The following is a 24,463-nucleotide window of genomic DNA, read 5'->3' as shown; positions in this document are numbered from 1 at the left end:
GAGCTGTGGTGGCAGATATTTTTAAATGCATCTGTGCCATCGAGTTTGAATAATGTCTTTAGTATCAAGTGCTCTCTAAAAAGGAGAGCATTGGGCAGATAGTGATATACTCTGAAATATTTTTGATTAATCTTGAATATTTGCTTTTTACATTTTTTTTAAGAATTATTAAAAGCATTTTTACTTCAGTTTTGCTACACTTTGTGTTAGTCTCATGGTTTGTGCAGGTATTCTGTGTAATTCCTTTGCAATTACAGCCTGTCACTTTAAAATGCTTTGCCTCTCCTTTCCTTCTTATTAGTTCATCATGTTCTGTATCATGTGACTTTACTGGTCTTTTAAAGCTGAGTACTTGTTCTGTTGTATATATCTGAAGAAGTCTTAATTGTAAGATGAAAGCGATAATATGTCCTGGTAATGTTGTGCTTATTTTAATAAACCTGCTGTTCTGTCATCCAGGTTGCTGTTGGTGAAACGCCTTCTGTCTGACATTGTAATAAATGTTTCACAGTAGAACTGTGAATGTTGTTTTTGTTTGATATGATTTTATAGAACAGCAGTACTGCTGTGCATAAAGATCCAACCACACATTTAAATTAACATTTCCAAATATGTCTTTATTTTTATGACATGGTAACACCTGCATGATTGCATATCTCTCCTAATTCCTCCAAGCTTGCATTGAATGTTTAAGAAAGAAAGCCCATAGAGAGGCATCACTATTTTTTGTACTAATGCAGCTACGTTTCATTAAATGACACTTATTAATGGTATAAGAAGGCAATAAGCCTCAGCATTCTCTTCCCTCTCTGTTCCTGTCATTTCCTACCCCATTTCTCACCTGTCCCATTCCTTCCTGAATGTCCTTGTGTATTCCCTGTTCACCAGCCATATCTGTTTGTCCACTACATGGGTCTCTTTCAGTCCAAGTGATTAGATACCTTTGCAGGTCCAGGAAGTAGTTAGTTCCAACAGCCTGCTGCTTATTCCTCCCCTTCCCACCCTAACTGTTCATGATGACTACCTTATATCACCTTGATAATACCTTATACAACCACGCCTTGTCCCTCCTCTGTATCACTTGTGGTCTGTAGTGAGAAAAAGTACTAGCTCATATAATGTCTCATCATATGTTTACCTTCCTTACCATGCAGTATTCTGTATGCTTTGCAGTTGACCCCTTGAAGTAGCCTGACACTCATACCTTGTATAGCCTGTAGATTCGCAGACAGGAATCAAGGTATGGCCTGATTAGGTTATTTTCTTTTTTCTTCTGGAGTGTAGGCTTCATAGGTTGCACTAGAATCCTCTGTCTGCTGCTGCCACACTCCTCTCAGTGTTGTGTTGGTGGTACAGATCATCTACAATCAACACTCCAAGCTAATTCCCCTGCTCTTTCTGCCATAATTGCCACTAGCCTTAAGTCTGCACTTCATGCCAAGGTTCTTGTGGTCCAGGTCCAGTACTGTACATCTGTTTGCATTGAACCTCAACTGGATCCTTTTTGCTGGCTTCCTTAGCCTTTGCAGATCCTCCCATAGAATAAGCTTCCTACCCACAATTTATATGCCTGTTTTTTTTTTTTTTCATTAGCAGAAAAAAACTGATACTTTCTTTCCTCAGGTTTGTCTGAAACAATATCAGTGAAGACCAATGGACTTAGGACTGACCCCTGCAGTATCCCAGTAGGAATTTTCCTTATTTTTGACATTACTTCACTGACCATAGTACCATGTCCTATCATTCAGTCATATAGTAATCCAATCCCTTAATCCTGGTCTAATGCCTACTACCTTCCTTTTCCTGTCAGCTACCTTAGTATGATCAAATAACAGGCCTTAGTGATGTCCAGGTAGATCATACATACAGGTACTCCCCATAAATTCTTCTGTTATCATCGTCATAAAACTAAACCAGATTTAACTGACAGTTACTTAAATCCATTAAAGCATATTTGTTGTTCTGGAGATTTTTGTTTCCTATGAAAGCAAATGGTTCTATCCATAGGATTCCGTTAGTGATTTTCTTTCCAACTGCTTAAAGGTTTACTGGCCTATAGTTCCTCAGACTATCCTTGTCCCTACCTCCACTGTACAAAAATACCACATTTTCTGTTTTATACCTCATGGCCTTCTACAGTAGCCAGTGATCTGTTGAAGATCACCATCAGGGAATTTGTCAACAAAATATTCCTGGGAAGTTTAACTTGGAAAATTTAATAAGATGTTTTACAACAAAAATAAAAGCAAAGCTTTTTTTTAAGGCATTAAAAAAGAGCCATAGTCTCGAAAGCTTTGCTTTTATTTTTGTTGTCAAACGTTTTATTAAATTTTGAACATTGAGCTTCTGTTTTTTTTTTTTTTTTTTTTACTGTTTGTGTTGTGTTTTACGTTCTGAAGCTGTTTAGTGAACAGGAGAGAGTTTATTCATTTTTACATTCCTGAGGAGTTTGGGAGGACCCTATCCAGTCCCTGTACTTTATTATCCTTAATGGAACAATTTCACAACCTTTCTTCTCTCTTCTCCATCTTTCCTGGTGTCTATCTAATGCTGTTCTCACTTTGTCTTAATTTACTGTCAGCATATTAACATGCTCTTACTTTGCTTTGTAAATTCTGAATTGCTCATTCAGTATCTCTGCATCACTGTGCCCAATCTCTCCCATCTTTGACTTTTTCACAGTCTTCTGTGATCTCCCCCCATCTTTTCTAATCAGGAGGAGGGCTATTCCTTTCTCATTTGTACCCTTTCTTGATCCCACCCCAATTCCGTTTCATTGTTTGACTTTGTTGCCATTACCTTTTTGTTGATTTTCTCCCTGCGTCCGTTTACCATGCTTGCTTCACTTGTCTAGCCCCTGCTGTCCATCCTTCCTGTGCCCTGTGTTTTGGCTGAATAATTAGCCCTACATTCCTATATAGCCACATTGGCCTTCTTGCCTTTTCGCCTCTTACTGAGGCACTTGAAAGACACTTACCCATAATCCTAATCATACCATCATTTTTTACTGCATCACTGTGCCCAGTCTCGCTCATCTTTGACCTTTTCACCCAATCCAGCAGTATCCATTACTTAACATCTGTACCTATAATAATTCTACAAATGGAATCACAGTGGACCACAAATGGATCACGCATTAAAATGGACAGCAACTTTAATATAATTGCAAAAAAAGTGTTTTAGCTGGGGGCAAACCCCACTATGCCTTCCACTCTCATGTATCTATACTTATTATGAGATCACACATTCTTGGTATTAAGGGAAAATGTATTTTCCCCCACTATTCTGTGATTTGCAATTTACACTGTCATTTCTTCTACAAAAATTGAAGCTGATTAAATCTAATCAATTAATCCCCGACTAATCCCTTTATGAGTATGTAGCTGTCATTAAACCCATGTACAACTAGTATGACGTATTTCTATCTTCATTTTTCTGTATAATTCTAAACCATTTAATGCCATTATTACTGCTGGGCAATGTGTTCTTTACCTAAACAACCTTGCCTTAACATCACCTGTAATTAGAACTGTATCCAACTTAAGATGTCAAGCAACTCCTATTCCCGCTCCAAATCTCCTTCTCTTCCCCAGACAGATACAGATCCCAATCGGTATTACCAGCTTCCTCTTGATTCATCTCAGGATGACTCATAGTGAAAAGAACAGTTATGAGTAAGCAAGGAAGAGGGCTATCTGTAAGGCAAGGAAGGTCTAGGTGATAAAGTAAAAATCCATGGAATTGAGAAGTTTGTACACAAGGAAGGGGAAAAGCCCAGATCTTGCAGGTATAGGTAGATACCTGGAGAAGTATAAATTTGTTAGCATAAGGCTTATCTACTAAATGACTATTTTGTGATGGTCTTCAATGAATGACTCTAGTTTTGGAAAGAATGTATATGTGAGTGTGGGGGAGGATAAGTTAGCTGGCAGCTAGTTGTGTGAGTGAGTTATGGTGAAGTTGTGACAGCCTAGTAGCAGATATTTTCTGTGTTGCACTGGGAGACATTTTCTTTCTTTGAGTTTGAGGCAGCAGTGCTCACGAAAGGGTCAGTTACTGATGATGTGACAGATTTCAATAATCTATGGTGTGATGGAATCTTTCATAGTAGCTGTGTCTATTATGGGCAGTCCATATTAGAGTTGGGCCAAAACGACTCATGGATGGGTTGGATAGATATTGTGAGATTTTTCTCACCCAGAAGAGAAGCGAGTTAAAGTTTGATATTCATTTCGCAATAGTCGTATGTGATGTCAGTGACTAGTCTAGCAATAAACCAAGGTATTTGTAGGAGTTGGTTGTTTATTGCTCTCCAAAAGGTTGGTGATATTGAGTGACTTTGGTGAGTCTGGAAGCATTACTGGATCCAACTTTCTTCAGCCTGTTTGTGTTTGCTATTTTTAGGGTGGTTCAAAATCAGTATAAATCTAATCTTATAGCTTTTTGTGGCTTAATGTGAAGGTTGTCTGAGTGAATTGCTTTAAAACCTGTTAACACACTTCACTGTGCCACACTTTTTGTGACAGGAAATGATGTCACAGCTTCCTGAACCATTTTAATTTCTTGTCACTGCTCTGTGGTGGGTGGCACTGTCTCTCATTATGCTCTAGTTTGACATGGTCTTAACAAAACTTTGTTAAACACATTATTAATAAGTGCCTTACTGAAATAAAGTTGTATTTTTTCAAAACTTGAATCAGAATTTCATATGCCCTAATCAGATAACCATAACATCATTGCCCAGCACAGCAAGAGACTATAGAAAAGATCAGAAATATATGCAAAGATCCAGGGGATTGCAACTGCTTGTCATTTGTATCATTTATCACCTGCTGATCTGACGGAATGAGCATTTGTTTGATGTGGCAAGCAAGATTAATTATTCCATTTAAAAATAAATGACTGTTGAAGGAAGAAACAGGCAGTTCTAGGTGGCATAAAAGGGTCTGAAATATTCAGCACATTTAGTACAGTTAAATTCAGGGCTGACAACTGTAGCTAAGGTAGGCAGGATGGATACAGTTGACATCAGCAGGCAGCTTTTCATGCCTGATTTTGCAATTCTTGAAAGACATGGATTTTAGCCTGTTTCCTTGAGCATGTGTATGTGTGTGTATGTGTGTGTGTGTGTGTGTGTGTGTGTGTGTGTGTGTGTGTGTGTGTGTGTGTGTGTGTGTGTGTGTGTGTGTGTATATGTGTGTATATGTGTATATATATATATATATATATATATATATATATATATATATATATATATATATATATATATATTTATATATATATATATATATATATATATATATATATATATATATGGGTCTCCTTTATATGTTCAAACTTTCAAAAGTTCAACTTTCATATGGCTGAGACCATATGATCGAAGTTTTTAAAGTTCAAACGGTCATAACGGAGATCTCCATACAGCGCGGAACGGGAAGATTTCCCTTTTCTGCACTGTAGTGCAATCTCAGAGTTGGTATATATAAATAGCAGTGGGGGTGGGAGGTGCAGGTTGATGTATGAACCTTCAAAAGTCTCGACCATATGAAACTCAAATATATATGTGTGTGTGTGTGCGCGCGTGCGCGCATGTGTGTTTATATATGTGTGTGTGTGTGTGTGTGTGTGTGTGTGTGTGTGTGTGTGTGTGTGTGTGTGTGTGTGTGTGTGTGTGTGTGCCTATTTCTGTTTGCTATTATTTAGCACTGAGACATATACAGTTAAGTTGCTAAGAACCATACGCAGTGTATATTTATATGTACAGACGATTGTTATACAGATGGATGGTTAAATCTCTACTTCATCGAATACAGCACAAGACAGGCTTATCAAAAAGCCAGGTAGTACAAATGCTATTGCTGTAATGTCTTTGCCTTTTTAACCACAAAGGAACAATTGTTGGAATTCCACTGACACTGACATGCATTTTTTTGGAAATTAACTTAGTACTAGTTTTAAGATACTTTACTTTTCCTAAAATAGGTACAGTACTCATTTCAAAGCTATCATGGTCCTACTGTAAAAGAACTTCAATATGTTTCAGAGTTACTCTGATTTGTTCTTTTTTAAAATATGGTTTACTCTGTGTGAACATGCTAAGTGAAGGGTTTTAAAAAGTACCCTGGTGCTTTTGTCTGAAGAATCTACAGTGTCAGCTTCAGAATCAGTGTAGTGCCTTGCTTCTGAAGTTTGATACACTTCACTGGATGTAAAGCCGCTGTCGTGTGAGTTTCAAAGTATGGATGGTGCTTTTCTGTGAAGGAAGTGTACTGCAAGCCTTACAGGCGATGTGGTGCTTAGTGGTTTAAAATGTAAAGACATGTCCTATTTCTGCAGCACATGGCATGGATTTCAAAGTCACCTTTCACTTTGATGGTGAACTGTAAAGAACTCTGTTATGTTTGCTGTCTTATAATCCATGAAATAAAAGTCTGATAGGAAAGCATTCACTGGGGAATAAATGTATCACAATTTACTTTACTGTTTCAGGTTGGTGTGATGTCTTTTCTGCTCACATCATTGACCTGCAGGTACATTATGTGCCTTTTATTAGGGCTCAGACATCCAGTTGTAGCTCTTATTTACAACATGTTGCATCATGCAAGGGTCAAGACACAGTTCAGTGCTGTATATAAAACATGTAAAACAGCACAAAACAAAATAACTTGTAATTTGGTTAATCAGAATACATAAATTATAAGCAAATATGCAATTTTGTTTTATACACACACACACACACACACACATATATATATATATATATATGTATATATATATATATATATATATATATATATATATATATATATAAAATCTATCTAGTAGGGTCTATATTATATGAACAAAAGTTCATATAATCGAATGCTCTAATGAGCAAAAATTCTGAAAATAGAATACGATATTGTCGGGGGCTGCACCCACCACAGCCCCCTGCTACATATATATATATATATATATATATATATATATATATATATATATATATATATATATATATATATATATATATACCATCTCCAAGATCACACTACAGTGAGGAAAGGGCAAATGCTCCAGTCTTCAGTGTACTGCGATCCCATAGCAAGCACCTCGATGTCTGGAATTTTCACTCATTAGAGCGCTCAGTTATATGAACTTTCATTCATATAATATAGACCCTATCTATTATATATACGTGTGCGTGTGTGAGCATGTGTATTATGTAAATATAGTTAAATATATATAGATATTTCATTTAAATGTATAGATATTAAATTTAAATTAAATGCATTTCAATATATATAATTACTCTTTGGGTAATGTACATTTTTGTGTTGGATTTTTGCTTGTAACATATTTCTAAAAGTTATTTTCCATTCTTTGATACTACAAACATTCACTGTAATGTACACAGATTGAATCAGACTAGATCTGGCAGGGTGGGTTAAATGGTGCATGTTGAATAGTTATACTAAATGTTATCATAGGTTCATAGGTGTGTACTAGGCTAATAGCAATGGACCCTTTACAAGCCTAGCCCATAGGATTACCTTGGCATCGTGCCACCTGACTTTAGTTCCCAGTGCCTCTGTCGAGTAGAGCCACTGGAGTGATCCCTGGGGTGAATTTTCTATTTCCCATCCACTCACCAAGATTTCTCTTGAAGAGGGCCAGTGAGGTGCTCTGTTTGACATGTAAGGGAAGTCTCTTCCATAGCATCGGCAGTTTCTAGGTTATGAACCTGTCCCTCCAGCATGTTCTGATGATTGTGGTAATGGGATTGAGGTCTCTGGAGCATGTGGTGCGCAGGGATTGGGATTTCTTTAGATGTGGCATTTCTAACAGAGCTGGGTCAGACATGGCTTCATAAGTCAAGCAGAGATCACCTCTAAGTAGGTGATATGAGATGGAGAATAGTTGGAGTCTTTTGAGTCTGTCCATATAGGACACAAGTTTAAGGCCTAGGATTCTCTTTGTGAGGTACTTTTGCGGCCTCTCCAGTTTTTGCAGGTGTCTAGTGAGGTACATGCCAAATGGGGCATTGTACTCGATGATTGGCCTAATGAGGGAAAAGTAGAGGGAGACAATGACCTCTTTCTTCCTGCATGAAAAACCCTTAGTAATGAGATGTGCCACATAGTAGGACTTTCTGACAACAGTGGCATTGTGGTGGTCAAAAGAGAGGTTGCTGTCAACCTATGTTCCCAGATCTCTTATACGTCTTCTGTGTTCAGGTTGACTACCATTGATGTGGTAATTCATGGTAACTGGGTTTTTCCCAAAGGAGATGACGACAAATTTTTTGGCATTGAGCTTAATGCCATGGTTCTGACGCCAGTCGGTCTCAGTGAGGCCTTTCTGTAGGATGTCAACATCACTTATGGAGTTAATAATAGCTCCCAACTTGCAATTGTCTGCAAACTTTGTCAGCCAGAGTCCCTTCGTGTTGGTGTGGACTTCAGAGAAGTAGATACCAAACAGGAGAGGACCCAGGACCAAACCCTGTGGGAAATAATCAGCCCTGCCAAGTCTCAAACCCGGGATGCTGTGTACTACAGTCACAGCAACATACCATCCAATGACAGTTTTGGTGATTTTTTTTTCTCTGTATGTATATCTACTTTATGGAATTCACTACCACAAGGGATCATAAACATTGCCAACCACTCCAAATTTAAACATCTACTGAAAGAACACCTTAACAACAACTGGCTGTGCTCTTGTACAAACTTGGTTGAAATATATTCCTAGCATAAATACCTGCAAACTATGCCTCTTTATTTATGTGCTACCTAATCCACCTTTCAATTTATATAACTATCCTTCCTGGCTTTACTCAGGTTTTTTGTATCCCTTTTTCTCTCCAACTATATTTCAAGGGATTCATATTTAATTGCACCTTGACTTCTCTACCCTAACAAGCTTTCAAAATTATTTTCTACCAAATATGTATTGCATTGTAAATATTCAGCTCATATTCAAAGATATCTTTTCATTCTTATCTATATTTATAATTTTTGTAATTTGATGTGAATGTTATGTATAATTTTGTATGATTTAATTTTATGTAAAAATAATTTCTGAATTTTTTGTGCGCTGGAGATTTTCTCCCCGGACCTCTGCTGAAATGGGCCAGTGGCCCAGTTGAATATTCCCAGTAAACAAAAGTACAATAAAATAAAATAAAATCAATAAATAAAAAAATGAAACTGATGTGTTTAGAATACAGAGATACAAGCAGGTGTACACAAATAAAATAAAATGAGGAAGGTGTCTTAATGGTGGGCAGCTATCCTGAGATGCAAGACAGTACAACCAAAGTGCATAATACGAAAATACTGTTCTTCTTCATAGATGCTTGGTGGTACAATCATCTAAAATTAATCACAAAAATGAAAGGGGCTTCCACCAAAGTGAATATTGTAGTTGAAAGCTCTTCTTCGTTTTAAAACATTAAAATAAGAGTGCACGAAAAACCAGTCTCAGGTCAAAACCAGGATGGATAAGAAGAAGATGTGTCTGATATGAGTATTTCCATTGGTCCATTAAGTTTTTGAATGACTGAGTTATATGAATTTGTTATTGGATAATGGGAAATTTAAATTAAGTCAGGCCCAGGTAACCAAAATAGGATCTGAAGAGGGTATCGTACTGAAAGCGCTTATCCATCCTGGTTTTGACCTGAGACCATTTTTCTTTTCATTTTTGTGACTGTTTTTGCTTAAGTAAGGCTTCCTTTAAAGGTGCGTTTCTCTTATTCCTGGAATGATCTAAACTTACGCTTGTATTTTTGTGGATCCATTGTCTGCAAAGACATAGACTGTGTCGAGACTGTTAACTATGACAAATTATCCACTTTAAGACATGGACAAGAGAAGTAAAGATGAATGACTGGGAACTTTTAACAAGTATACTTATGAGAAATGTGCATGGTTTAGAACATTATACAACATGCATAGGAGATTAAAAAAAAACAAATAGGATTGCAATTTTCTAAAAGAAAAACATGGCAACTAAAATAAAAGGGCACTGTTTTTGTAGCAGGATAATGTTTCCAAAGTCTGCAGACTAACTTATCTCACTTTGATAACATAGAATGCAGTGCATTCCTGGTCCTATAATGTATGGCTGACATCTAAAGAAGGCTTTAGATATTTCTTTCTGATTTTGATAATGTTCCTTTTACAGCATATAATACTGTTTTGTTGTGAAGCGTGGCATTACGTATTAGCTATGGGTAATGCTGCGTTAAATCTCCATTAAGTATCTAAATAATACTAAAGGAAAGCAGATGTTTCAGTAAGGATGTAAGTAGATGTTGTCATTAATAAGGTTGTATATGCATGTAGAAATCTACTTGGCTTTGAGATGAAACATCTGAAAATACAAGAATGCATCAGACAGAAAATCAGAATTGTGAACCTGATATACAGGTGAACTAAGGTTTGAAGAGAATGCACACTTGGGACATGATGTTGCATGTGTTAAGATAGAGAAGGTGCACTTGGGACATGACTCTACATGTCTTCTGTTTGCAAAGGATAATGTTACCCTACTTGCAAGGGACTATGGTCTCCAATGAGTAGGGAAGAATTTGAAGCAGCTTGGCTGAATTCAGAATTTCCAGATCAGAAGCTATTATTCTCTCCTGGAAAAGATTACTATCAACATGAAAGAGTGAAGTGGTTTAAGTCAGGTGGATGCATTGACATATCATTGACAATTATTCATAAGTGATGCCGGGGGAATGAGGAGACTGATGTGGATGGGTACTATGGCAACAATACTGCATGACTTGTACCAAAAATGATGGTGCAAGACACAAGTCCTGAGATGAAGCTGTTAATTCTCTGTTAATGCCATGTATTGCTCCTATCCTATGTTCACATGCTTTGGTTATAGAATGGAAGGGCAAGATTTTGGATGGAAGTTGTAGAAGTTAAGTTCCTTAGTAGGATTCCTGGGATCTCTATAAGTGACAGAGTGAGGCGCAGAGCAGTCTGAGATGATCCCAGAGATATGTGTCACTGTCACCTAGATCAAAAGCCATGTTGTGCATTTTGGCATCTTGTGATGATATCATCTGGGGTATCCTGGGACATATGCCAGGCATTTTCTACTAGGATGAAGACCTGTAGAAGACACAAACTGTTCTTCAGTAACTGAAGGTATTATCAAAGGGTTTAATATGAGAATATGTGGAATTGCTACTGTGGATGTGAAAGTCCGGTTGGTCTGTTCAGCTTACTAATATGGTGACTATCAATGAGCAATAACTTCAGAAAGAGGTTTGATGGATGAGTAGATGGATGGACAAAAGGATAGAGAAATATTTCTTGCATCATTGTATTTCTTTATACATTCATTCATTTATTTATTACTTTGACAGAGGAGTATTGGCACAATTAGTATACATTGATGCTTCTGTTGTTTGAATGATCATTTATTAATGGATGTTATAATAAGTTAAGTAAAGTATAGATTCAGAATAGGGGAGGCGTGTGATCTGTGAAAAAATATTAAAAGAGACATGTTAGCAAAAGCAGGGTATTAATAAAATACCTAGAATGCAATTTCAGTTAGTTTTAATGACAAATACTTCTCTGTCTGTATTGCTTCAAAAATAATGATTCTGAAACCACTCATAGAAGATAACTATAAATATATGGAAATGTGCTGATTATAAGAACATATAGTTATGACAAGTACAGGGTTATCCTAGGTTGTAATGGAAATAAACTATTTTGTTGTATATTAATATTTCTTTAGAATGTATGAATGAAGTAGTTGCAGATGACAGTGTACTGCTTTACTGAACTTAAAGATTTATAAAAATGGTAAATTTATAAAGAGTAAATTATATTACATTGGAAAAGATTTACAAACTCAGCTTTTTTATCTTTTTAATTTGCATTCATTTGAATAAACCTACCACTCACTATTTGTCAGCAAGTATTCTTTGACAACTGCTAGAAGTAATGCTGGTTCAGGGAGTTGGACCATGCTTCTAAAAGTACTGCTGGTTTAAGGAGTAGGACCATGCTTCTTGAAGTACTGCTGGTTCAGGGAGTAGGAACATGCCGCTAAAAGTACTGGTGGTTTAAGTAATAGGACCATGGTTCGAAAAGTACTGCTGGTTTAAGGAGTAGGACCATACTTCTAAAAGTACTGCAGGTTCAGGTTGTAGGACCTTGTTTCTAGAAGTACCACTGGTTCAAGGAGTACGACCATATTTCTAGAAGTACTGGCATTTCAGGGAGTAGGACCATGCTTCTAAACGTACTGCTGGTTCAGGGAGTAGGGCCATGCTTTTAGAAGTACCACTGGTTCAATGAGTACAACCATACTTCTAGAAGTGCTATTGGTTTAGGGAGTAGGACCATGCTCAAACATCTAATACAAAGCACATCACCTCTTAAGTACTAACCCAACAACAGCCAGGTCAACAATATGAGTATAAGTGACTGGTCTGGGGCAGAACTGATTGCCTTTTTTTGCCTTGGTAGAAAAATTGTGTGCTTTTATAACCCTGTTTACCACTGCCACTACAATATTTTTCACCACTTGGAATAAATATCATCTTTCTAGGGAGTCATTTTATTCCAGGTGCCACAACATTTAATAATTGCTTCCCTTGAAAATAAAATTGAAAATTGCTTAATAAACCTCTAGTCCCAAAGAAAAATGTATTCACCTTTCAAACACCTGCACTTTACTCCCTGTTATATCTTCTACTTAGTTCCACTACACCCCTATTTTTATAGTTCTCATTCAATATTATTAACATTTTCAGTCTTCTGTGCCATCCTATCACAGACTGCATTCACTATCTCCCATTCACATATGCTCTTTATATTTTACAAATTGTGTGCATAATATCAGTAATTGTAGCCCAATATATTACATGTATTGTGTTGATTAAACATGTAAACTTCATGTAATCATGACTTTGTTTTATGTATGTACTTCCGTACTATGCACTGCTACATTGCATTGTATTTGTTTCCAGGCTGAGCCTCAAAACAATCTATGCAGATTAACTATCTTCCCTGATTTTCCAATGCTGACACTGTAGTGCAGCATAAGAAGCACTTCTGACCGTGCCATCCTTCAAATTAAATTTTAAACTGAGGTTCCATCTACATGAGTTGAAGGAACCTCAGCTGGATTTATAAGATCCTATGATACTTATCAAAAAAATGTAGGAAGACCTTATTAAGACTGCTAAGAGGTGACCTGTATCTGGCATAGACAGTATCCTCTAACCCGCTACTGATGGATTTACCTCACATCAGCAAGTTTAATGGCATCAGAAATACTCAGTCTAGGGAGCTAAACCTTGTGTGTAACATGAACAGAATAGTTAGGAGGGACAGGTATATCTCGCATAGGATACTGCTGTTCTGCAACAGACTCTTCTTCCACATTAATAGAAGTTCATTTCTGTCCATATTCAAGCACAAATTGGATCTGTGGATGGGAAGAAGAAAATTTACCACAAGACTGCCTCCTATACTATTAATGAAAAGTGGCAGTTCCTAAATGCTTTATCCAATGAATGTGTCCCCTCAAAGTATCAATGGTATGATCCTAGTTATTCTCACAGGGGTAATGTATTTATTGGCCTTGAGGTGGGTAAGGCCAGTCTCTAACAAAATGGGATTGGTTAGTTTGAGCACAAAAAGGGAAACTGGCTAGTCTTAAAATAGACCACAAAGGAAGCTAGTGAAAGTATAAAACAAAATATACTCAAAAGGAAGCAATCACTTAGATATTAATTTCAAGGCAAAGGTCTATATTGCTGGAACCTCAACAATAATATCACAATCAAGGACAGATACAGAAAACAGCAAAATATAAACACTCAATATTCAATATTCATGTATCTTTCTGACACAACAGTTTTTTTTTTTAATTTTCCCAAAATAAGATCATGTTCCACAATTTGTTATACCACATATTTTCACATTTTGCCATCCACATAACTCATGGTGCAATGATTATTAATGTATTATATATGTCTTTTTCTTCACACAACAAATTAGAATGATGAATTTCATACCTTAGCATTACATAATGTTGTCAGATATAATTTATATATGTCAGTAACATTTTTTCCAATTTATCTCTGCTGTTTTATCTAAAATTAATTCATGTTCCAGTGATTCCTCAACCCCACAGATATGACTTTCATTCACAGTTTTATATTTCATTTGCCTTTTCACTGGAAATTTACCTAGAATTAGTCACCACAGAAACTCATATACTTCAGATATATTCTTGAATCTATTAAATCTATCATCTATAATAACAGGATAGATTTCTTTTAAATGGTCCCATATTTTGCCATAATAATGTTCAACCATTATTTTTCATACCATAATTCCATCACAGGGAACTCCTTCGGTACCTGGATTTTCCATAAATTGAATTTTATCCACATATTCCCAAAGTATATAATAAGAGATAACAGTTCTCACTGCACTGACACCAGCTTCCAAATTTTCTTTATATTTTACCCATTAAATATAAGCTACCATATCACAGTCTTTATTTTTTAATTTCTCAGGAATAGTATGTAGATGTAAATGTGAAAGAAAAACAATAGGATTTAAGTCCTTGTCTACTATCTTGTTTTGAACAATAATTTAATCTATTGTGCCAGGAAATTTCAAAAAATAATACTTTTGCTTTGTTTCTCAGAAAAGTGAATGCATACCCAACAAATCTTAATTTATTTATTTTGTTTTACATTTGTTAAGTGAGAAAGTCCGACTTGGAATGAGCCAATTTTCAGCAGAGACCTGGGGAGAAATGCTCCAGACGCATGTCTTTGTAATGTGGAGGAAACCGGAGCACGCGGAGGAACCCCACATGAACGCAGGGAGGACATACAGACTCCACAGAGAAGGCAGCCCAGCTGAGAATCAAACTGTAGAACCTCTTGCTGTGAGGTGACAATGCTACTGCTGCAACACTGTGCCATCCATCTTTACTAAGTATTACAGGAATTAAGATCATATACTTTTTCTTTGAAAGGATAACTTAAATATTTACCTTTTATATAATACTGTTTCAATCATATTTAGAGTACCACTCTATAAAACATATAAGTTCGTAAGTTCATAGGTAGTTACTAGGCTAAAGGCCCAAGAGCCTTTAAAAGGCTAGCCATATTTATCCAGAGTTACCCCAATTATCAATACTCAGGTGAGGTATGAACATAATGATTACCTCTGTCCATGAGGAAGATGGGCACCACCTCAAGAGAGAATTTACGATTATCCATCCTTTGATCTAGGTTGCACTTGAAGAGGGTCAGGGAGGGGCTTTGTTTCACATGAGTGGAAAGCTTGTATTAGATAAGGAATAGGATGTGGAAGACATATCTGTTTCTTCAGCATAATTTTTTCATTTCAAAAGCTAGATTAATATCCCTGGAGTGAGTGACCTTTGTGCTGTTTGATTTACAAATGTGTAACATTTCCATCGGGGATGGGTAAGAGACTGACCTGTAAGCCAGACACAGATGACGCTTTAGTAGCCTGTAGAAGACAAAATACAGTGATAGGGATTCCAGTCTTTCTGTGTAGGCCATGATTTGTCTACCCTGTATTTTCTTGTTGAGAAACCTCTGTGGTCTCTCTAGATGTTGCAGGTGTCTGGTGAGGTATATGCAAAAGGGTGCATTGTACACAATAAATGGACTATGGCTCACCAAGTTCACAGATGACTGCAAACTGGGCACCATAATCGACTCTCCAGCTGACACAAACATCCTTCAAAAAGGTTTTGCAGAGACGGATAACTGGTGCCAGAGCCATGGTCTAAAGCTAAATGCCAAAAAGTGTATAGTCATACCCTTTGGCAAAAACAATGTGCCCACAAATTACCACATAGGTGGTAACCCATTAAGTACAGAGAAAGTAATTAGGGATCTGGGGACCCAAGTTGATAGCAATCTCTCCTTTGACAACCACATTGCCAAAGTGGTTAGAAAGACCTTCTACATAGCCCACCTCATCATGAAAGGATTCACATCTAGATCAAGAGAGGTAATCGTGCCTTTATTCATCCCTCATCAGGCCCATCATAGAATACAATGCCCCCTTTGGGATGTACCTTACCCGACACCTGCAGCAATTAGAAAGACCCCAAAAGTACCTCACCAGGAGGATCAAGGGACACAAACAGATGCCATATGCTGCTCGGTTAAAAAAACTCCAGCTCTACTCAGTTGCATACCGCCTACTTCGAGGCGATCTATGCCTGACATATAAAGCTATGTCCAACCCAGAATTAATGGACATGCTCCACCTTAGTAAATCTAAATCCCTTAGAGCCACACGCTCGAGGGACTTGAACCTCAGCACAGAAATAAATAGAACATGCTGGAGGGACAGATTCATAACCCAGAGGCTCCCTTTGCTCTGGAATAAAATTCCAATTCATGTTAGGCATTAGGCCCTATTGAATGGTGCACTGCTACAGTCATCCCTTTCAATAAAGGGGGGGGTGACTACAGACCCTGGGAATTATTGCCCCATTAGCCTGATGAGCCTGATATGCCAGGCTGTGGAGTGCATCATCATGGACCTAATTAACAAGGATATAGGCAATCTCCAAACTCTAGACCCCATGAAATTTGGCTTTGTGGAGGGGAGATCATGCCTGCTCAACCTGGTTGACTTCTTTGAGTCAGTCTCCAGGGCTGTGTATGACAGTAAGGCACTGCATACAGCCTACATCAATCTGGCCAAGGCTCTTGATACCATTCCTCAGTCAGGAATTATGGTTGAACCTATCAAAGTAGGCATCAACCCCAATATCTCTGGGAGGGGTTGCAAATTGGCTCACAGATAGAACCCTCAGTGTGAAAGTAGTGGACTCCCAAGTCAGACTGCCAACCAGTTATGAGTGGAGTCCCACAGGAATCAGTTCTGGGTCCTGTCCTTTTTGGCATCTACTTCTGAGAAGTCCAGGCCAATACGGAGGGACTCTGGCTGACCAAGTTCACAGATGACTGCAAGCTAGGAGCCATTATTAACTCCCCAAGTGATGTAGACATCCTACAGAAAGGCCTGACTGAGACCAATGACTGGTGCCGAAACCATGGCCTTAAGCTTAATGTCAATAAATGCGTCGTCATCCCCTTTGGGAAAAACTCAGTTCCAACTAATTACCACATCGATGGGAGGCCACTGAACACTGAAGGCATTGTAAGAGATCTGGGGACACAGGTTGACAGCAATTTGTCCTTTGACCACCACATTGCCACTGTGGTCAGAAAGTCCTTCTATGTGGTACATCTCATTACCAAGGGTTTTGCATCCAGGAAGAAAGAGGTCATCATCTCTCTCAACTCTTTCCTCATTAGGCCAATCATTGAGTATAATGCCCCATTTGACATATACCTCACTAGACACATGCAACAGCTGTAAAGGCCACAAAAGTACCTCACAAAGAGGATCCTAGGCCTTAAACACATGTCCTACATGGACAGACTCAAAGAACTCCAGTTATTCTAATATCATCTACTAAGAGGCGATCTCTGCTTGGCTTACAAAGTCATGTCTGACCCAACTATGTTAGAAATGCTACATCTAAAAAAATCCAAATCCCTCTGCATCACATGCTCCAGAGAACTCAACCTCATTACCACAATCAACAGAACATGCTGAAGGGACAAGTTCATAACCCAGAGACTAGACTGCCCATGCTCTGGAATAGACTTTCCATACATGTCAAGCAGAACACCTCACTGTCCGTTTTCAAGAGAAATCTTGATGAGTGGATGGGAAATAAAAAGTTCACCCCAGGAATCACTCCAGTGGCTCTACTTGATAGAGGCACTGGGGACTAACAACAGGCAGCACAATGCCAGGCAGGGCACTTCTATGGGCTAGGCTTGTAAAGGCTCCAGGGCCATTAGCCTAGCACACACCTATGAACCTAAAAGTTAAACCTGATATATTAATACATCCTTAGTTATAGGTATATCCTTTACATTTCTTTAAATTGAAGCAAAACCAATCACATTTACACTATATTCTTAAATGGAAAAGATACCAGCCATCCACAAAAAAGCCTTAACTATAACATTCAAATAATCTGAATATAGGGGACATATAGGCAAGATATACCAGGTACTAATTTACATTGTGCTCAGTCATATATGCAATTAGATATGATAGTCAATAAGACTAATCCAGACAACCACTCAAGGGACATGCCCATTTAAATCCTATTTCAAGTAACATGCATTTTTCACACCAACCATTCACTAAAGAACAAATCCATGAATGAGAGTAAATGACATGTATTACAGTTCTAACTTTCTCACAAGCATTATAACTATGTAAGACTCTTCAAATAGCTTCACATGCAGTGCTGTTATATAACTTTTGAATATCACAAATGAACAGTAATTCACAATATGTGTGCTATCAGTACTAAGTAATATTTTGATTTAATTTCTATTTTGGTTTGTAATACCATGATGGGAATGGATCCTGTTCCTAATTCAGGGTATAATTAAAGTTCATGAAATTAGTATTCTTTTGATCTCTGATGTTTGCCAAAAGTGCATTTCACTGCACCGACAATGTGCCCAAAACTGACTCCTTCTGCAATTCATATAGAGTTACATGTATTGGTAGCATATCAAAGTATGCCTGTAAATTCTTTTTTGTTAGACAAGTTGCTCCTGCTACTTTTGGAACTATCTCAGTATCTTTCTTCCACATTGCCATCATTTCTACATGTAAATGTTATGACTTTGTGTCTCTCTGTACAGAAGACACTGTAATCACTAGTTGTAGCAAATTTGGTGGTCAATGCTACTTTTGTTTTTTTTTTTTTTTTTTTTTCTTGGAGTACTATATTTCATATTATATTATATATTTATTATATTTGTTTTTTGTCATCTTTTGTTTTTTGAACTGTTGGCAATGGGTGATCCAATGTTATATACACTTCATCATTCTCTATAATGCTTTGAAGGTCATGTTTCCAATGTTAAATGCTTCTCAAATACTTCAATATTGCAGTGTTTGCAAAGTCCCCAGTGCAGCAGTCTCGTCACCAGTATCAGCAATATCATATCTTGAGAGGGTTTACCTTTAAATCCAAAAATACCTATATAAATTGTTTTAAGAAATGCTCTATTAATATGTTGCAAAATTCTACAAAATATTATCATCAGTGTTATTGTGAATTGTCCCTACTTATAAAGGTTTCCAACATCTCCTTTTTTATAATAAAACTAATACCCTCACTTATATCATCATCCATCATTCCACTGGTTGACCATTCATTTAGAATGTTAAGAAAAAACTTTTAGCAGTATCCAATTGTTTATGAAAAGAATATGTGGAGAAGTGTCTTTTGGTAATTTAAACATAACAGAATGTAGTTTTCTCTATGCAAATAGTTTGCTTAAAAATGAATTTTCCTCATTTAATAATGTCTCAATAAAAATAGTTTTACACATAAAATAATATTATGCATCATAGAATACAATGCCCCCTTTGGGATGTACCTTACCCGACACCTGCAGCAATTAGAAAGACCCCAAAAGTACCTCATCAGGAGGATCAAGGGACACAAACAGATGCCATATGTTGCTCGGTTAAAAAAACTCCAGCTCTACTCAGTTGCATACCGCCTACTTCGAGGCGATCTATGCCTGACATATAAAGCTACGTCCAACCCAGAATTAATGGACATGCTCCACCTCAGTAAATCTAAATCCCTTAGAGCCACGCGCTCGAGGGACTTGAACCTTAGCACAGAAATAAATAGAACATGCTGGAGGGACAGATTCATAACCCAGAGGCTCCCTTCACTCTGGAATAGAATTCCAATTCATGTTAGGCAGAGCACCTCACTGACTCTCTTCAAGAAGAATCTTGATGAGTGGATGGGGGATCGTAGGTTTGTCCCGGGGATTACTTCCGTGTCATTATTAGACAGAGGCACAGTAAACTAAACTTTAAAAAGGGCACAGTATACTCAAATCAAGGGGTGGCATAAGCCAAACACAATCGGGCTAGGCTTATAAATGCCCCAGGGCAGATAGCCTAGTATGAACCTATGAACCTATGAACCTAAATGGTCTGATGAGGGCTGAGTATATCCTCATCAAAACCTCTAAATCCAGCTATGAAGGCAGAATTGCAGCAGACACTGAAAACAACCACAAAGCCTTCGATAGTTATATCAAGAATTTCCATGGCAATACCCAGGTTTGCTCTGAGTTACTGCACAGTGGTACCTCCTATACTAAGCCAACAGATATTGCCAACATACTAGCCAACAGATTCAGTGCCAACATTACCCTTCTCACCCCGCCTAAAGGACCAATCACAATACTGGAGTAATTCCAGGCACCCAGCATTACTGCAGCACAGGTTAAAGCCGCATTGTCCAAGGCCAAGAATACAGCTTCCATGGGACCCAACAATATACCTTTATGTGTTCTACATGAACTACAAAGTGAACTGGCACCACATCTGTGTGCCCTGTTCAATCACAGCCTCACCTCAGGCTTTGTCCCTATTGAATGGTGCACTGCTACAGTCATCCCTTTCAATAAAGGGGGGGAGACTACTGACCCTGGGAATTATTGACCCATTAGCCTGATGAGCCTGATATGCCAGGCTGTGGAGTGCATCATCATGGACCTAATTAACAAGGATATAGGCAATCTCCAAACTCTAGACCCCACAAAAGTTGGCTTTGTGGAGGGGAGATCATGCCTGCTCAACCTGGTTGACTTCTTTGAGTCAGTCTCCAGGGCTGTGTATGACAGTAAGGCACTGCATACAGCCTACATCAATCTGGCCAAGGCTGTTGATACCATTCCTCAGTCAGGAATTATGGTTGAACCTATCAAAGTAGGCATCAACCCCAATATCTCTGGGGGGGGGGGTTGCAAATTGGCTCACAGATAGAACCCTCAGTGTGAATGTAGTGGACTCCCAAGTCAGACTGCCAACCAGTTACGAGTGGAGTCCCACAGGGATCGGTTCTGGGTCCTGTCCTTTTTGGCATCTACTTCTGAGAAGTCCAGGCCAACACGGAGGGACTCTGGCTGACCAAGTACGCAGATGACTGCAAGCAAGGAGCCATTATTAACTCCCCAAGTGATGTAGACATCGTACAGAAAGGCCTGACTGAGACCAATGACTGGTGCCGAAACCATGGCCTTAAGCTTAATGTCAATAAATGCTTCGTCATCCCCTTTGGGAAAAACTCAGTTCCCACTAATTACCACATCGATGGGAGGCCACTGAACACTGAAGGCATTGTAAGAGATCTGGGGACACAGGTTGACAGCAATCTGTCCTTTGACCACCACATTGCCACTGTGGTCAGAAAGTCCTTCTATGTGGTACATCTCATTACCAAGGGTTTTGCATCCAGGAAGAAAGAGGTCATCATCTCTCTCAACTCTTTCCTCATTAGGCCAATCATTGAGTATAATGCCCCATTTGACATATACCTCACTAGACACATGCAACAGCTGTAAAGGCCACAAAAGTACCTCACAAAGAGGATCCTAGGCCTTAAACACATGTCCTACATGGACAGACTCAAAGAACTCCAGCTATTCTCTGTCTAATATCATCTACTAAGAGGCGATCTCTGCTTGGCTTACAAAGTCATGCCTGACCCAACTATGTTAGAAATGCTACATCTAAAAAAATCCAAATCCCTCTGCATCACATGCTCCAGAGAACTCAACCTCATTACCACAATCAACAGAACATGCTGGAGGGACAAGTTCATAACCCAGAGACTAGACTGCCCATGCTCTGGAATAGACTTTCCATACATGTCAAGCAGAGCACCTCACTGTCCGTTTTCAAGAGAAATCTTGATGAGTGGATGGGAAATAAAAAGTTCACCCCGGGCATCACTCCAGTGGCTCTACTTGATAGAGGCACTGGGAAATAACAACAGGCAGCACAATGCCAGGCAGGGCATTTCTATGAGCTAGGCTTGTAAAGGCTCCAGGGCCATTAGCCTAGCACACACCTATGAACCTAAAAGTTAAACCTGATATATTAATACATCCTTAGTTATAGGTATATCCTTTACATTTCTTTAAATTGAAGCAAAACCAATCACATTTACACTATATTCTTAAATGGAAAAGATACCAGCCATCCACAAAAAAGCCTTAACTATAACATTTAAATAATCTGAATATAGGGGACATATAGGCAAGATATACCAGGTACTAATTTACATTGTGCTCAGTCATATATGCAATTAGATATGATAGGCAATAAGACTAATCCAGACAACCACTCAAGGGACATGCCCATTTAAATCCTATTTCAAGTAACATGCATTTTTCACACCAACCATTCACTAAAGAACAAATCCATGAATGAGAGTAAATGACATGTATTACAGTTCTAACTTTCTCACAAGCATTATAACTATGTAAGACTCTTCAAATAGCTTCACATGCAGTGCTGTTATATAACTTTTGAATATCACAAATGAACAGTAATTCACAATATGTGTGCTATCAGTACTAAGTAATATTTTGATTTAATTTCTATTTTGGTTTGTAATACCATGATGGGAATGGATCCTGTTCCTAATTCAGGGTATAATTAAAGTTCATGAAATTAGTATTCTTTTGATCTCTGATGTTTGCCAAAAGTGCATTTCACTGCACCGACAATGTGCCCAAAACTGACTCCTTCTGCAATTCATATAGAGTTACATGTATTGGTAGCATATCAAAGTATGCCTGTAAATTCTTTTTTGTTAGACAAGTTGCTCCTGCTACTTTTGGAACTATCTCAGTATCTTTCTTCCACATTGCCATCATTTCTACATGTAAATGTTATGACTTTGTGTCTCTCTGTACAGAAGACACTGTAATCACTAGTTGTAGCAAATTTCGTGGTCAATGCTACTTTTGTTTTTTTTTTTTTTTTTCTTGGAGTACTATATTTCATATTATATTATATATTTATTATATTTGTTTTTTGTCATCTTTTGTTTTTTGAACTGTTGGCAATGGGTGATCCAATGTTATATACACTTCATCATTCTCTATAATGCTTTGAAGGTCATGTTTCCAATGTTAAATGCTTCTCAAATACTTCAATATTGCAGTGTTTGCAAAGTCCCCAGTGCAACATTCTCGTCACCAGTATCAGCAATATCATATCTTGAGAGGGTTTACCTTTAAATCCAAAAATACCTATATAAATTGTTTTAAGAAATGCTCTATTAATATGTTGCAAAATTCTACAAAATATTATCATCAGTGTTATTGTGAATTGTCCCTACTTATAAAGGTTTCCAACATCTCCTTTTTTATAATAAAACTAATACCCTCACTTATATCATCATCCATCATTCCACTGGTTGACCATTCATTTAGAATGTTAAGAAAAAACTTTTAGCAGTATCCAATTGTTTATGAAAAGAATATGTGGAGAAGTGTCTTTTGGTAATTTAAACATAACAGAATGTAGTTTTCTCTATGCAAATAGTTTGCTTAAAAATGAATTTTCCTCATTTAATAATGTCTCAATAAAAATAGTTTTACACATAAAATAATATTATGCATTGGTTCTAGAAAATTCTCTACATATTTCATAATATCAACCTTATATACATTTGTTTGTTTCAACTTTGATATCAAATAGTATTTCTTTTAAACAATCTTGATGTAGAAAGGTGATAGTTCTCTCTGGATACCTTGTACAATGTAATTTTGCCTGTAAAGTATAGATTTATTCTTCAGCAAAACAACACATTTTTTACTTTCTGACTTCATTTCAATTAAAATCATGTACATATCAAGTATAAGAGATGACAAGATTGTTACATTTAGTTTACTTCTGCCTGAAGACGTGTTTTCCAAGATTTGTAAACACATTTTTATATTTATTTTTAACCAAACTCTACCATGCAGTCAAGGGCGCCCCCTGGAATCGGCTGACATGTTCTAATTTAAAAAAAGTTTTTTTTTTTTTTTTTTTTTTTTGGACGTTCTTCTTTAAGAAGAAATGAAGTCCGTGCTGACATCGCGAAGAACGGTCGCGGGTGTGCTGACATCATCACGTGCATATTTTCAACTTTTGCGAGCGGGAACTCGGATGGACAGACGGTTTTGGGGTAAGCAAGTGGAAAATGGGACCACGAGCGGGAACTGAAATGGACGGATTCGCAAGCGGGAGGAAACGAGCGGAAGATGGGACACTTTCAAAGAAAGTGTGTGTGTGTGTGTGTGTGTGAATGAATGAAAATATGAAAGATGTGAAGTTGGATGTGTGTTCATGTTCAGAAGCTGGCCCTGTTACTGAAGAATCACAAGGGCATTTTCATCACTGTAAGCTAAATACAGTCCTTAGCATTTTTTCATAGCTTTGCTTACTGACTCCTGTCACTCATTATGGGGTGATGATTGCCCTCTTCTGTCTTTATTTTTATTTTTCTAAGCAGAAAG

Source organism: Protopterus annectens, chromosome 12.part0 (genome assembly GCF_019279795.1).
Source record: "Protopterus annectens isolate FY-2018-M chromosome 12.part0, PAN1.0, whole genome shotgun sequence".
NCBI lineage: Eukaryota > Metazoa > Chordata > Ceratodontiformes > Protopteridae > Protopterus > Protopterus annectens.
The sequence above is the reverse complement of the archived record's forward strand: the minus strand, read 5'-3'. Positions refer to the sequence as shown.